Below are 17349 nucleotides of genomic sequence, written 5' to 3'. Positions count from 1 at the left end.
AGGGGAAGGGAGACTAGGAGGGTCTAGCCACAGGCCTCTCCACACAGCTGCAGTATGGGGAACTGGTATAGGGCAATGGACAAACTGTAAATCACACAACCACCAAACTATGAACCGAAGCAAAGCAGGGAGAAAGGAGCTATAGATTCAATATGTCAGCACCCCGCTGAACAAAGAGGGAATCCCTGCTTTCCAGGGAAGACCCTGAGGTTAAGGTCCTATTATATACCTTGACACCAAGGTATGTATCGATGTCTGGAAGAGCGGGGAGACCTAATACCAATGCAGATATATTATTTATATTGTATTAACATGCTCTACCATACATATTGGTTAAATAACATTCATTGAAATACTGCAGCTTTAACCATTTACAGGAAAATATTTACTCCCTCAGAGTCAAATTAACAATCAGAATTTTGCACTACTATTGTGTTTAACCCACTCTGGGCGGGAACCCCTCTTGGGGTTCTGTACAGGATGTACAGTATTCAAATTCAAATTTAAAATTTTTGCCTATTAATATAAGTTTTTCAGAAAACTTAGGTCAGGATTTAGAAGGCGTTTTTAGAACCTTTAAAAGGTTTCCACTGTTCAGAGCTAAAGTAAGCTAGGTGGTTTAGAGGTGGTTCATTTCCTATCAAGACATGCGATTAGCTGCGTATAAAACGCGTCTCTAATTATGTCTATTATTTTCTCCGTTTTTCTTTTAACCCATTTTTAGGGTTTGGAAATTAACAATTAACAATCATTCTGAGAGGCCAAAAAAAGCCACAGGAGACAAATTAGTATTCGTTTTGGAAGTCTTAATGGGGGAGTGAAGGAAAGAGAGAAAAAGGCTTGCAGATGTTCGGAAACGTCATCAAACTATTGTTCATAAGCTGCCCTAGTGTCCTTTTAGATGGGCAGCGTGTGATGCAGACGTTGTCGTCTGGACCAACGAAGGTCTGCTCCAGGTGTGTGACAACGCAACACAATCCAGGTCAGTCATGGGCATGTGCATGAAACGAGCGCGCGTGCGACAATTTCACAGGTCCACCACCACATAAATACGCTTGCGTTGTCGCCCACCAACTTCTCTGCACGTACAAAAAACCCGCAGGCCTTTCATTGAAAATGAATTGCTGCGCATTAAAGGGATACTTTAAAAAATTACTTTTTGCAAAAAACAAATATATGTTAATGACGTTTAGTAGATTCAGAACGCTTTCTTGGGGTCTTTGTGTGTGGCTTAAAATATTTTAGATTTTAGCAGTGTTTTTGATGTCACAGACTCACTTCCTTCCTGGACTACAATCCCCATAATGCTTTGGTGCACTGCTCCTCCTTGTGGATAGGGGGAGGGCTGTCTTACCGAGACAACATGTAGTCCAGGAAGGAAGTGAGACCAGTGTCTGTGACATCATGGACACTGCTAAAATCTAATATATCTAAAACCACATATTACACACACAAAGACCCCAATGTGTTCTAAATCTTCTAAACGTCATTAAAATATATATTTGATGCAAAAAGGGTGAAGTGTCCCTTTAAGCACTGCCCATCTGAAAGGACCTATATTCTGTGTGGTCAGTGCAGAAATGCCTGTGACCAAAAGGTGTTGCTTTACAAGAGAAATGACACACTATACGCTATCCAGGCCTAGAATACAGACCTGTGTATCCCCTGTGTGAACCTAAACATAGTGGGAGTGTTTATCAAATATGTATAAATATGTATAAATACTTATGTTTAACCACGTTCATCCTGGCATCCCTATTTTGGGCTTGTCAGGTAAAAACATCTTCAAAGATTTAAAAAATGCCATTGTACGACAAAGTAAAAATTGGAGCTGAAGTTGTTAATTGTCAAATCAAGTGTGTATCCGCTTGTGATCCTCATACAATGCACATACGAGAGTCATTGCCAGTGTTCAATCATATTCCTTTGGCATCGCTTTGCAGGTTACAAATTTACAATACAAGTCAAGCTTGCAAAGTGGAGGCAGCCAAACGGTTCTAACGTCAATGAACCGCGTGTGCAATTCTTCAGAGATGCAATTCTCCAAGTATTCCATCAACACACGGGATTCAAAACACAGTGTGACGGATGAACTCAGAAGCCCTCTGCATGGTGGTGGACACTGCAGAATGGAAGGTTGCCACAGGCAGCCGTGGCCAACCCCTCTCATCCCATTGCCCAGGAGGCTCTCCTGTCAACATGACCACAACAACCTGTCCGTCACCTCGGACAGGACGGACAGGAAATGACACGTCTGCTTTTCTCCCCTCCTCCCCCCTTCCCGGCTGCCTGTGACATACATGTAGATGTAGTGAACAACATCCCTCTGTTTTCAGCTATAGCTACTGTGTGTGTATGTATATATATATATATATATATATATATATATATATATATATATATATATATATGCACACAATCACATACAGTAATGTATTAAATACTTCCAACTTATGGATAATTATACCAGTGGTTCTCAACCTGCGATCCCCCAGGGGGGGTCCCCACGTGATTTCGGGGGGTCCCCAGATGACAGTAAAGTGACTTAAACTTTTAAGACCCTTTTAATACAAAAATAAATAAGACATCAAAAGTAATCAAACTATACTATAAAAACGGGTCAAACATTGACCAAATTGTCGATGCAAGGCACTGTGAGCTTGTAGATGTGCTATTTTCACAATATTGGAACTGTGTCAAGTTTTACAGTTCGAATATGGTTATTTTAGGGGTATTACAGCCAGAAAAGGTTGAGAACCACTGAATTATCCAATCGATTTGAGGAACAGCCAGGGTGGGCACGTGCCTGGCTGCCACCCAGGTTAGAGGCATCGATCTACCTCACTATGTTGAGGTCCAGTTCAGCCTGCTGGGACACAGAAGTACATGCTGGGGAAAAAAAGTGTGCGCATGTGTGTGTGTCTCCTAAGCTGAGAATGTCTTAACCCATTCTGAACGGGAACCCATTTTGGTGTTAGCATCATGTTATGCTTTAGCTATTGAAAAATAGCAGATCTACAAGCTCATATCGCGCCACCGAGTGGTGCGCTACAAGCTTGTAGGTCTGCTATTTTTGAAAAATCGAAGAACGACTGACATTTTTAGAATCTGATCTCAGGTTAATCAGACCAGTGTGTGTCCAGTGGAAACCTCATATGAATCTGATCTCAGGTCAGAATTAATATTGTAACAACCCTGCAAAGGGAGCTAGCTCTCTTGGTTTGGCTTGTTGCCTGCCTGGTCTACTGAGTTGGAGATCAGGGATCGATTCTAGCTCAGGGTGCTAAACGTTACAATATTCTATTTGCAGACATGATGAGCAACGTAAAGCTCTTTTTACAAGTCTTGAGAAAATAGTCAATGCCCTTGATTTTAAGACTACTTCTGTGATGCACCTATATTTGAAGCTGAATTTAATGAGTCTTCTACTGTGCATTGTAGCAATTCAAATGCAGTTTATCTCTTGTGGTTTAACAATTCTAATGAAATGTTTATCAACGGGGGTTTAATTGATAATAAGGAAGAAGATAATTCCATTAGCACTGTGTAAACAATGGCTGATTCAGTTTTAACTCTCCCCTACTGTGAAGCAATATTGTAATAAAGGTTATTGTAAACCAAATACATAATTAACAGTGAAGCATGCTGTGGTAAGCAGACCACAAGATGACACATGCATATTAGAATCAAAGTGGAATAAGCATTGGCCTACTATAAATGAAAAATTAATCATTTTCCCTTTCTTTGCTAATGGTATCATTTCATTATCGCCTTTGGTGCCAGAAAAATAAGGCGTTTTATCATGTGGGTTTAAAATTGGGTGCCTACTATAGTCCAAGTGTAGCCCTCCAAGCAGAACCCAATGGTACTGAAGTTTCTGACTTTTTGATGACACAGACCATTGGGTCCTGTTCCAGCAGTATCCTGCCACCTGGTACGCGGACATACATAAAACATAAACAACGTGGATAACGCCTGTCTGCGCTCTTTGACGACATTTTTTCGTGTGAGGGCTTCTGAATATGTGAAGTATAAGTACCCATACATGCCGCTGCGAATATCTCCTGTGGCGCGGAAGCCGTTAAGTATTTTTAATCTTTGTTTGACCGATTTGGTCGCTTTGATTCTTCTCTTCCTTCCTTGTTTATTGACACCTCATTGTACCGCCTATCTGGCTAGCTAGTGGCGCTATAGCTATGACAGAGCAGATCAGAGGCAGGGACGTAGCCGCACAAGCCAACCGCACACCGGGAGGCGGTACAATAAACGGTAAACAAACAAGAAGAAATAAAGCGACCAAATCGGTCAAACAAAGATTAAAAATACTTAACGGCTTCCGCGCCACAGGAGATATTCGCAGCGGTTTGTTAGGTACTTATAGTTCACAAATTCAGAATAACTTAAACTAAAAAAGGCCGTCAAACGCCACAGATACGATCTTAGAGAGAATATTTATGTCCGCGTTCCAGAATTCCCATACGAAAATATAGTTATGAGCAGGGACCCTACATAAAACTCATCCAAATTTCAGAAAAGCTTTATGGAGGGTCCCGAAAGGGGCTAGTCCAAGTGCATCTCTTCAAACAGCAAATAGGCTCATATAAAAGATACAAAATGTGTTTGGTCAGTGTCCAAAGGCAACAACACAAGCAGGACATCAAGACATATCTGAGGAAGACTTGTGTGATGATGATGACGACTCGACTCTAGCCAATGATGTAGCCCTGGTCCAAGGCTTACAGCGAGCCTCTCTCTGACGCCTTGTGGAAGTACCTTCCACAGCCCTCTGGTCATATTTCCACTCCCGTGGGCTGTTTTTCTAATACCAGGAAATAAACAAAACGACGAAACCACTCACCGAAACAAAGCCTGCTAGACCTTGGTAAAAGTCTATTCTCGAACCTGGGAAGCGTCTCAGGTCCCCAGTTTCTCTCTAAAATGCACTTTGTGCCATTTTACTAACGCAATGTACCCTGAATTTAATGACTGTAACGCTATCCTACACTCGCGAACCGCCAGTAATGTGATCCTGGCGGTTCGCGAGTGTAGGATAGCGTTACTCAGTTAAATTCAGGGTACATTGCGTTAGTAAAATGGCACAAAGTGCATTTTAGAGACAAACTGGGGATGATGATGCTGGTTGGAAATCATGGTTGGAATATTATGGAGTGAAGCAAATATTAACCACTTAAGCTTATTTTATAGTTCAGCTATTCAAAAAAGCCAAAGGGTTAATTAAACCAACTGCCGTCAAAGATCATATGACTAGAACACATGGAAGATGTGTGATATGATACCAATGCTAAGCTGCCCTACAGGCACAGCATTCAACATAAGAAAACTAGGTGGATGAAACAAACAGACTTCATGTTCGGTGAAAGCAACTGAAAGAAGAAAGCAGATGGAGAACGTATTAATCATGCCCCACTGACAATCAGCAATCCCACACAGGAAATCTGGCCACATGCTTCAACTGACCTTGAACTTGGCCACAATGCTCAGATGCTGGAAGATGATTGCCAAAATTAAATAATGTTAAAAATGCTTTGGCATGATAAACGCCTGGCTAGCCTGCACGCTGCAAATGGATCAATGTCAAGGCGGAAAACTCTCCCTGATCCGAGCACAGGGCAGGCTGAAAGAAGGAAAAGGCAAGGCCAGGAGGAGACACATGTACTTGGGGTTATTCTCTGATTGGTCAACACGCTCCAAAATTGATTATACTTGCATGAAGTGGAGCTGAGGACACAATGGAAAAACAGGAGAGAGAGAAAAGATGTGGGGTGTGGGGAGGCGGAGGAGGGAGTGAAGGAGGAGTGAAAGAGAGAGAGAGAGAGTGAGGGGGGGTGAGCTGACCCCCCCAAAATCTCTCAGACAGCTGAACAATGGAACTGGAGACAGCAAGGAGAGAAGAAGAGGGGAGAAGGGTGGGGGGAAGAGGGGAGGCATGGGGGGAGAGAACGAGTACAAGAAGTGTTCAGAAGTGTTCAGAACTCCTGCCAAAAAAGACTCACACTCACTCTCGTACCTCTCTCTCTCCACACACACAAGACAACTGGCAAACTAACTTTCTCGTATGGAAAACACAGCCAAAGAACAGCAATCCATCTTTCTCCCTCTTAAGGCTCACTCAGTTCAGTGAAACCAGTCATGTTTCATTGCTCGCGAGAGAGAGAGAGAGAGACTCTGAGAGAGAGACAGAAGAAAAAGACACAGCCAAAACATGATCAGTCACACACTACAAAACATGAAAATAGACAACTCACCCAACCCTTCCCTGTTCTTCTTTTCTTTACTCTCTCTTCCTCTCTCACTCTCTTCCTCTCTCTCTCAATCACAGTTCCAGCTGGTGGGGCTGTGTGTGCTGCTGCTGGTCTAGTGGCCACGCCCACAGCCTGGGTCATGTGACTAGCCCCCCAGTGGCTAGCAGGCATTTGGCGGCCACACCCCTCATTCATAGAAAGTGAATGGAGAGCATTGTGCATGTAGCAGGCAATGACATCTATATGTACTATACTATGTATGTTCATGCAGCTAAATGAACAGAGATTGAAAGGTGCGTGCGTGTGCGTGTGTGTGTGTGTGTGTGACTGCATGAGAAATAATGAGAATTCATTTGTTTGCTTCCATACTGTGTGTGTATTTACACAAGAGGAAAGAGGCAATGTCCTCTGCATGGTTGTCTGTGTGTGTGTATGTGTGCGTGCGTGCGTGCGTGCGTCACAGTGTCCATCTGCTTTCTCCCTCCAATTGCTTTGTTTCTTTTTTTTCTCTTATATTTTTATCCCACAATTTTGTAACCCATTTTTCACCCCTGTGTCAATCATCTAATGTGATCCTGGGCTCTACACACCCTCCACCAACCTGGGGAGAGCAACGGACTTAACTCATGCTTCCTTCATGCTTGAGTGTCCAAGTTGCTCCTTTACACCTGACAGGGGGGAGTTTCCCTGGTTGGACGTAGCGCATGGAAGGAACACGTTATTCCAACCAGTTCCTTTCCCCTCCATCAGGCGCCCCGGCTGGCCAGGGGGAGGCAGTTTAGAGACCAGGATTACTGCATGTTTTTGTGAGGGTACCTACCCTAGGGGACACAGGGAGAACATGCAAACTCTACACAGAAAGGCCCTTTCGCCAACCCCGCCTTCGGGTATGGGCACTGATGACGCGGAGGAGGAAACACGCCGCCAGCACCCACAGCACCCCGAGCGGGAATCGAACCCAGGACCTTCTAGCTGTGAGGCGACAGCACAACCAACTGTGCCACCGTGCCCCTGTTGCAATTGCTTTGTTTCTATGTGGCACAGTGGAGGTGATTAGATTGTGTGTGTGTGTGTGTGTGTGTGCGTGTGTGTGTGTGTGTGTGTGTGTGTGTGTGTGTGTGTGTGTGTGTGTGTGTGTGTGTGTGTGTGTGTGTGTGTGTGTGTGTGTGTGTGTGTGTGTGTGTGTGTGTGTGTGCATGCGAGTGCGTGTGCGCGTGTTTGTTTGTTTGTGTGTGTGTGGACTGAAGTACTGGTCATCACTACCCTTCCCTTAATACAATTTCCTCTCCCTCCCTCTCTCTCTCCCTCTCTCCCTCTCTCCCTCTCTCTCTCTGCCAACAGCAGAAGGTGGACTGTCACCACTGTCTGAGTTCAAAACATAACGTTGTGTTTATGATGTCAACACATTTACATAAACAGAGTGGGCTCAAAAACAGGTAGGCTATGGTACCACAAGATATGAACACATCTTTTCCTACATAATTGTGACCCTATAGCAACCAAATTCTGGCGGAACTTTAAAAGAATCGGAAGAATCCGATTTTTTTCACTGGAAATAGCAGAACCTCAAGATCACTATTGTGTTGGGTCGCAGCGCATGGTGCAGTCCTCACTAGGATATTAGGATGTTCTTTATTGATTACACTAACCACTTTAAGCCCTTCTACTTCATCGTACAACACGTATAGCCAAAATTACCGATCTAAAGGCTCGCACTGTGTTGCATTGCAATGTGTCGCCAGGTACAAAAACAGGAACAGCGTCTAAATGAATGAATGAATGAATGATTTTATTTAAGTGTCATGCCATCTCGTGGCCCATCCCTCATGGGATTATATGACACCTTTTCATACATAACTAGAACATTTCTTCTTACGTCTTTGATGGCAATTGGATGATTTGAGGCATTTTGTTCAAAAGAATTCACAGGCCAATGTGAAAAGGGTGGGATATATTCCTCAGCCTAGTAAGTTATATAGCGGAATATTCGCTTCAGCGATTCACTATGGGAGCGCTCCCTCTGAGCGCGAGACACAGAATAATTATTAATAAACTCACATTCTACTAGTCGAATGGGCCTTTGCGACATGCCGTATTCCGTCACCTCCCCGGGTATAATACGCACATGCGCACTAATTCGATTTTCTTCTGCTCGTGAGACACAAGCTTTCATATCACTGAGATCCTTTTTCCGATATTGGTTATATAAAAACATTAATCCCAATAAGGACGGGTCCGCAATTTGACCTGTACCGCGAGGTTCCTTTATCGGTGATCTCACCTTGGTGATATAAGCTCACGAATGTAAGACTTCTATCGCTAATTAGTACTCGCTGTGTGAGCTAACACTGCTTAGCCTGTTGGCTGCTGTATAAGCCTAGCCTTGTTAGCTATTTAGCCCTGCTGTGAAAACGTTAGCTTCTAGCTTGTTAGCTGCTGTATAAGCATAGCCTTTGTTAGCTAGTTAGCCCCGCTGTGAAAGCGATAGCTTCTAGCCTGTTAGCTGCTGTATAAGCATAGCATCTGTTTAGCTAGTTAGCCCCGCTGTATAAGCGATAGCTTCTAGCCTGTTTGTTCGGGTTGCTGTATAAGCCATAACACTTTCTCGTGCTGCACAAGCCGTATCGTTTATCTCCGTTGCTGCACAAGCCAGGCTTATTAGCCGCTAGTGTGCTCTCAGGGTAACCACAGCAGCATGGCTGAACGGAGTTGTTCTAGGGCTTTAGCTCGCCGCTACCAAGGCGACAAGTACCCGATGCAACAGAAGACATGCAAGAACCGCTCTTGCGGCAACTCCATGTCCGGATGGGACCAACACAATCTGTGTGCCTACTGTCTGGGCCTCAACCATGCAGAAGAGGCCCTAGATTTTCCGGGCAAATGTCTTAAGTGCTCGGACATGGACAAACGCAGTCTTTGGCGCCGTTTGACCCGTGTGCGAAAGATGTACGAGTTCCCCGAGCTTGACGACGACGAGAGCTATGATGACTTCGAGGACCGTCTGCTCGAAGACGCACAAGATGGAAGCCGTGCAGGCCCCGCCACGGTAATTAACACGCGGCCTAGCCATGGTCCCCCGTGTGTAGTAGTGCTGCCGTAATTGTCCAAAAATTGGATTCGGATATTCGTTTTAAAAACCCACGTGGATTCGAGCAATTCGAGCCATTCGGATTTCGGATTTCAATTCGAGCCATTCGGATTTATTAATAATTATATTTACACCAATACAACCTGAGACATAACATTTAAGATCGCATTGCTGGCGCAACTCTCTCTCTCCGCGCATTGGTGCTGCTGAAAACGGAGTTGGAACGCAACGCATGCATTCTCCCTTCTCCAGTAAAACTTCACAGACATTTTTATTAAATGAGCAATCCTACCACGGCACACAGCCTTATCAAAACGAGGCACGGCGGCAGTATTAATCCACAGAACACTGCATTGCTGCTGCTTCCGGACCCGGCACAACATTTCATCCTTACGCATTTTATTTATCTTTTTATAATTTCCTGAAGGATAAAGTCGCTTCATGATTGAAGATTGATGAGTGATAGATCTGTGTGTTGTCTAAAAATATACTCTCCCGTCTGTCCGAAACAACACCGAAGCAAAGCCTGTCCCAGATTCTGATCACTAGATACTGTTGACGGAAGATTTCACCAGCGTACACCCACTGCGCAAATAACGGCCCCGCCCGCCCTGTGCTCACTACGCAGCCTGCGCTGCATAGTCTGCGTCTAGGAATAGTGCCTCGAATAGAGTACGAGGCAGCTGATTTATTTTTCAATGTATGCCCGTGTCGGCGTGTCGCGTGGCAAATATAACTAATCTACAAGCTCACAAGTCACAACGCGTCGCTTACCCATGGCACCGTCTCGCGAAAACTAATAATAATAATAACTAAAAAATATTTTTTTATTATTATTTTTAATTCGAACCTTAATTTTATATATTCGGTTATTCATTAATTTTTTTTTATTCGGAAATATATTCGGATATAGAATATTCGTCGGCAGCTCTAGTGTGTAGCAATGAGCTCAGGGATCCCCCTACCCTCTGCTGATTATAATAACAATGACCAGAGAGATGTTTTCATCAGGCAAGGCGCCAGGCCTCGCTCCACTGCATCGGCCACGGTGAGTAGACCTCCACCGGAGGCAGCAGCCTCCCCGTCTAGACCCTCCGGGTCCCAGGGGGCCCCAGCAGCGGCGGCCAAGGCCCACCCAGTCTTCAACATGGACAAGGACTTCCCGCCCTTAACCCACGCCCCACGTGCCGACCATGACTGGGACGGGGACGAAGGCCCCGCCACCAGAGGGCGCCATTGCACCATCAATGAGCGCCAGGCCGGTGGCGGAGGTTTCTGTGGTATCTCACAGGGTGAGTCAGGCTGTTGCCAGCCCCTGTCCAACAGGGGGCAGCATCGTGCCACAGAAAATTTCTCCAGTAGTTATAGAGAATCCACTAGCTCTACATTTAGAACAGTGGAAACATATTGGTGCGTCTCCGTGGGTGCTGCGCACTATCGCCCGTGGATACAAGCTACAGTTTGCAATGAGACCACCCTTGTTCGAGAAGATTGTTCTGTCACACGCGAGTGGTCAAGCAGCGGATGTACTACGATCGGAGATAGTCTCTTTGGTAAACAAGAGAGCCATCAGAGAGGTTCCCACGAACGAGAGCAAGATGGGTTTTTATTCGATACTTTCTCGTGCCAAAAAAGGGGGGGGGACTAAGGCCTATCCTAGACCTACGTGCTCTCAATCGACACCTGAAAATAACACTGAACTCTCTCTCTTTCACGGCCAGACTGAGTCAAGAGAGAGTCAAGTCATTCCGTGCATGTTTGACTCTTTTTCGAACAGGTCACAAGGTTGCATTTGGAACCTCTCTGAGAATGGCGGGCCTCATGGCCTCGGCCATCTCCCCAGTACGCCTAGGCAGGTTGTATATGAGACCGTTTCAGGCATGGTTGAGATCTCTGCAGATCCCCAGCAGTCAGCGACACAGGCGGGTCCTAGTGACAGCAGACTGTTTGTTGGCTCTGAAATGGTGGAATGGACAAAATGTCCTAACGGAGGGCGAGGATAGTCCTCTCCAGAAAAGTGGTCACTACGGACGCAAGTCTATCGGGGTGGGGTGCCACCCTCGATGGGAGGACGGCCAGGGGGACGTGGGACGCTGGCCTCTGAACCGCCCACATAAACTATCTGGAGTTAATGGCGGTTCTGCTAGCTCTACACCGTTTCGAGCGGTTTCTACGTGGTCACCACGTGCTGATACGCACGGACAACACTACGACGATGTACTACATCAACAAACAGGGCGGACTCAGGTCACGCCAGCTGCACATGCTAGCGCGCCAGCTGATTTTGTGGTGCGACGAGCACCTCCTCTCGATCAGGGCATGTCACGTCCCAGGTCTCCTGAATGCAGGGGCCGACCTGCTATCCAGGGGTCCACTCAGGTATGCGAACTGGTCTCTACATCCTGCGGTAGCGGCGCAGGTTTGGAACAGGTTCGGGACTCCCGAGGTGGACGTGTTCGCCTCGGTGGAGGACACGAAATGTCCCCTGTTCTTCTTTATCGGGGGGGAGGCACCTCTGGGCTTGGATGCTCTAGCTCATGGGTGGCCTCGGACTCTGCTGTATGCGTTCCCCCCGCTGTCCCTGATCCTTCCCACGCTAAACAGGGTGAGAACAGGGCCTGACCTTGATCCTGATCGCTCCGTCCTGGGGGTCATGGAGGTCGGAGATAACTCCGCTCCTGTACGACCTCCCTTGGCAGCTCCCGCTGCGGGCGGACCTGCTCACTCAAGTGAGACACGAAATATTCCATCCCCAACCACACGCGCTGGACCTGTGGGCCTGGCCCGTGAGAGGTTGAATCTGCAAGAGGGGGGCCTACCTCCTAACGTCATAGCGACTATTCAAGGGGCTAGGGCCCAGTCGACCAGAAAACAGTACGATGTAGCCTGGCGGGTCTTCGAACGATGGTGTTTGAAGAGGGCTGGACAAGTGGTCCCGTACCTGGCCTCGGTGAAGGAAGTTCTGACCTTCCTTCAGGAGTTCTTGGACGACGGAAAATCCTTCTCCACGGTGAAGGTCAATCTGGCAGCCATTTCGTCCTGTCACATAGGTATTGAGGGGAAGACCTTGGGTGAATACCCCCTAGTACGTCGCTTCATGAAGGGCGCGAACAGGGCACGTCCGGTCTCTCGGTCTATGGCTCCGCCATGGGACCTATCTCTGGTTCTGGGCGCTCTTATGGAGGCGCCGTTTGAACCTCTGGAGTTGGTGGAGCTAAAGTTCCTATCGCTCAAGACCGCTCTGTTGGTCGCGCTGACGACCGCTAAGCGGGTTAGTGACATGCACGCCTTATCTGTAAGCGTGGACTGCATGTTCTTCAGTGTGGATGGGCTTAGGGTGACGGTGAAACCGAACCCAGCCTTTGTGCCTAAGAATTTTCTCTCTCGGAGTGTTCCTGTTGATCTGGGGTCGTTCCATCCACCTCCTCATGTGGGGGAGGAGGATAGGAGGTTACACACTCTATGCCCGGTGAGGGCGTTAAGGATATACATGCAGAAAACGGCTCCCTTTAGGCAGGGTAGCCAGCTGTTTGTGGCATGGGGCGCTGGGGCGATAGGTAAACCTGTCACGAAGGTGCGGCTTTCCCGGTGGATTGTGGAAGCCATTCAACTGGCCTATGCTAGTACGGGTACGCCCCCGTCAGATGGCCTGAGGGCACACTCCACGAGGGGTGTGGCGGCATCCTGGGCGTTGTTCAAGGGTGTCTCGATACAGGACGTCTGTACGGCGGCAAGCTGGTCTTCCCCGTCGACGTTTGCGAGGTTTTATAACCTGGACGTAGCAGGATATGAGTGAAGCGATTCACCAAGATACCCTTCTAGCTTGTTACGGCAGAAGGAAAATGTTCACCGAATTAGTGCGCATGCGCGTATTTCGGCGGTTATACTCGGGGAGGTGACGGAATACGGCATGTCGCAAAGGCCCATTCGACTAGTAGAATGTGAGTTTATTAATAATTATTCTGTGTCTCGCGCTCAGAGGGAGCGCTCCCATAGTGAATCGCTTCACTCATATCCCTAATATAACCACGGTTACTGCGTAACCTCCAGTTTTTGTTCTAAACGGGCCAATCCTGCAAACTTTGAAAGCCAATGTTAGCCAATAAGGATGGAATCTGAAATATCGGACAGATCCGTCTTGAGCACATAGAGATACTGTGAAACGATTTACAGGATTTTTGGACAAAATCTGGAGGAGTAATATCAATTATTTTCCACAAAAGTCGGCCTCCTGGTGGCACTATAACAGGCCGTTCTGGAAAATTTGGGGCAGAGGTTCATTGTTGGCATCCAGGGAGTGTGTGTGCAAAGTTTGGCATCGACCGGGTTAACGGTGCCGAAGAGTAGCTGTACACAGACGGACGGATGGACGCACCTTCGGCCTGGTGGAGACAATTACAATATTCCAATGTACACTTTTTCATACATTGGTTACCGGTATTGCATCTATAATATGATGTTATGATGAAATTACCTACCTAGGTTCCATCCTGGAAACAAATCTTTCCGGTGATAAAACGGCCACCAACGTAATCAAAAAGGTCAACCAAAAAACAAGATTCCTATACAGGATCCTCGTACTAGGTTTCTTCGACTATGCATGCACCTCCTGGTACCACAGCACCTCAAAGGCCCTTAAAACAAGGCTCCAGACTTCCCAAAACAAACTGGTCATGGTCAGGCTCCTACTTGGCCTGACTCCCCTGTCCAGGCTAGAATGACTTACGTTTGACGAGGCATACAGCATCTTGCAATGGGTCTGGTCCACAAGATTTGCTACACCACCAAGCTAACCATGTACCTGTACCGACACCAGAGGGAGTTCAACAAACCATGTTCCACCCAGATTTGGCACAGACAAGGGACTAAATTATTTTTGCTCCTATGCCACCAAAATGTGGAACGCCCTACCAACAGCCATTAAGACATGCAAATCCCTTGACTCCTTCAAAACCGCTCTCAAAGGGCACCCCCTGCCCTCTTTCCCCCTTATTGTATGTTTCCTTTCCCTTTTTACCTCCTTACATGATTTCCTGTTTTGTGTATATTTGTTCGTATCTAAATGTTCTGATCAATTGAAAAAGGTGGACCCTACTGTAAACAAGTGTAATGCTTTATCAGTGTGTCGTTCACAGTAACAGTCTTTGTATTGAGTTGTGCTTTCATGTGAAATGTACCCATTCTGCAAACTGTTAATAAATACTTCAATCAATCAATCAATGTCTAACACTGCATAGTTTTGACGACTGCTGTGTGACAGCATCTATTATATTAAGTGCATAAAATAACACCTTTTCTTTTTACACAAATAATTTAAACTAAAGCCCTTGATTTATTTCGAGGAACAGTCAGTGAAAGTTGTCAGTGATCGTGGTAATAAATAGATAAATAGAAAGTAGACAGTCTACCTTTATTGATAACGCAAGGGCATTTCAGTTGCGCTCGCAGCACCCCAGTTAGAAAAACAGGACAGATACAGAGGAATAGAGAGATACGTTTAAGTAGCAAGAGTAGAAAAAGAGTTAACAAGTAGTAATGTACAAGTAGTGCAAATACAAAACACCAGATTTAAAGTCTGGTCTGGCACTTGAACCGACCAGGATTTGCATACTGTACTATATAATGCAGCCAATGAACAATACCAGTAGAATGGATATACTGTATCAGTTGTCATACCAGCTCACCAGTAAGGATAAACATTAACAGCAGTTATTCTAATAATGTATATATATCACCATTTGGCTACAGGGTACATGTGTAATAAGATGTGTGTCAGTGGAGAATAGATATTCATTATTCGCTGCCTGTATGTTTTCCCCGATCAGCATACTGACATGTTTTCATAACATTCAGCACAAATGCTTCCTTCCTGTTAAAAGCTGCAGCAGAATCTAACGTTTGGCTGTGGTTTCCTTTAATTTACCTGTGTGTGTGTGTGTGTGTGTGTGTGTGTGTGTGTGTGTGTGTGTGTGTGTGTGTGTGTGTGTGTGTGTGCGTGCGTGCGTGCGCGTTCGTAAAAATGTATTTGTGGCATAAAGACCATTCTGTTTTCATTGCCCACAGCTTCGCCTCTAACAATTACTATTGGATAGTGTTCAGTGTTACTGAAGTGTTACTAATTTAATTTTAATGTAAAATGCATTTTCTTAGACTTTGTAGAGAACACTGCATAAAATTCAAACCTACTGTATGCTGAACAGTATAGATGGTTGTGACAGAATCAGCTGTTTCTTCTCCTGGGAATTAGATATCAAATAAGTCCAAGTTATTTAATTAGGCTTACTGATAAACACAGACTTTAATGGTAAGTAAAGTAAATTAAATAACTTGATGTGATTTACGGTGCCAAGGAGGACACAGAGACACTGCGTGTGTGTGTGTGCATGTGTGCATGTGTGCGTGCGTGCATGCGTGCGTGCGTGCGTGCGTGCATGCATGCCTGTGTGCGTGCACTGTGCGCGCACACGTACTGTACATGCGTGCGTGTGTACTGGTCCATTCTCATGTACAATCTAACTAAACACTGTAAGGAGAAAGTTATTTCTGTATTTACAAAATTGTTTAAATTCCACCAGTCGTAGCAAACGTTTCATAATAAAGTTCAGGAGACCTGTTTGGGAGCATCAGAAAGACCTGTTGACCAAGATCTCTACATGTAGGTGAAATACCACACTTCCTTCCTCATCCTAATCACAAACCATCATACTGAAGAAAGCAACCTTTGACAGAAAGACGAGTTTCCTTGTTCTCAGTGACAAAGCCAAAACAAGTAATCATCATGAAAGTCATCCATGTCGAATGACGAGGCTCTGAGGGAACAAAATATTGCTCTGAAGAATCGACTTGCCCTGAAAAGTCCAGAGTTTTCCTTTGCCTGTGATGAGAGGGTTGCGTTGTTTCCGGTGGAACCTTCACTAGGTTCCATCACAATCACAGCCGGGGCCAGATTAGTTACGGGAGACTAATAGCCACTAGAGACTGGCGCGCTCCACAGAGGGGGAGCTATGTGATTGGACCAGAGGTCAGGGTTGATTGGGGCTCAGGCCACCCAATCAGGGAAGAACACATATGGAGAGGATTTTAGAGAGTTACCTCGATAAGTCGACGTGCCGAGTGACTCATCGACACTGAGGGAGAAATTAGAGCAGGCCATAGGGACGAAGGAAGGACAGAATAGCAAGTAGGAGGGTGGGAGGGAGAGAGGGGAGCAGGGGCGTAGAGGGGACAAAATGGAAGGAGGTGAAGGGTAGAAGGGGTACTTGGGGAGAGCATTCAAAAGAAGAGAAAGGTTCAAGCGAAAGAGGAACATCTGGTGGGGCCACGCTATATCTTCAGGGAAGACCCGGGTCTGTTACTGACTTCCTGTTGTGTTTTTTTGCTGAGGCTGCTCTGCTCCCCTGTGGTGCAAATGGAGACAGCACATGTGTGACTATGTACCGAACAGACAGTGATAGAACATGGCTGAAGGTTCCATGCCGACGTGCTTTCATCGGCTATACAGCCTCCTTTACTTTCCTCCCACCTTGAATGACATCACTAGAAATGGGACCTAAGCACTTTAACAGTATACTGTACATTGCATGTGTAGTCTGAGCTATACGCATAATAAATATCCTGTATGACACTGTATTTGTCTACATTAATTAGCTTGACCTCGTTTAGCAAAACTGCACCCCAAGGTTACAATAACCACAACAGTGTTTGCTTTTTCATCAGCACTTTGCTCCAGTTACAGGCCATACGTTGGGTAATAGCAGTCGTTAAGAAGATAAACTGCAAAGTTTGTGGTCTAAATCTTGTAGGTGTTTTTCTATGGTGTCTATTCCAAGTGTTAGAACTTAAGTTACTGAAGCTTTCCCAGCTGGACTACTTATCTCTGGCAACTATCATCAAGGACAGACATAGTGAGGGAAAGAGAGTATTGGGAGGAGAGAGAGAGAGAGACAGGGGGTGGGGGATGTCAGAGAAAGAGAATGCTTTAGTTTAATCAATGACCCG

General features: G+C 45.9%; 1 protein-coding gene across 7 annotated transcripts in view; it reads right to left on the bottom strand.

Annotated features, from left to right (window-relative positions):
* Window positions 1-17349, bottom strand: part of LOC310859536 (septin-9-like) — a gene marked incomplete at its 5' end in the record, with an annotated part of 89724 nt that overhangs the window by 36189 nt on the left and 36186 nt on the right. The window contains one exon of one of the 7 annotated variants that reach the window (XM_083766126.1): window positions 6267-6339. The exons of 5 other annotated variants lie outside the window; for them this stretch is intronic. Of the gene's footprint in view, window positions 1-5478; window positions 5500-6266; window positions 6340-17349 lie in introns of those variants that run through there. One more of the 7 variants, XM_083766128.1, reaches the window with a different exon arrangement.

Source organism: Protomyctophum parallelum (genome assembly GCF_964188405.1).
Source record: "Protomyctophum parallelum genome assembly, chromosome: 5".
Lineage (NCBI taxonomy): Eukaryota > Metazoa > Chordata > Actinopteri > Myctophiformes > Myctophidae > Protomyctophum > Protomyctophum parallelum.
Note: the sequence above shows the minus strand (reverse complement) of the source record. Positions and strands in the feature narration are given on the sequence as shown.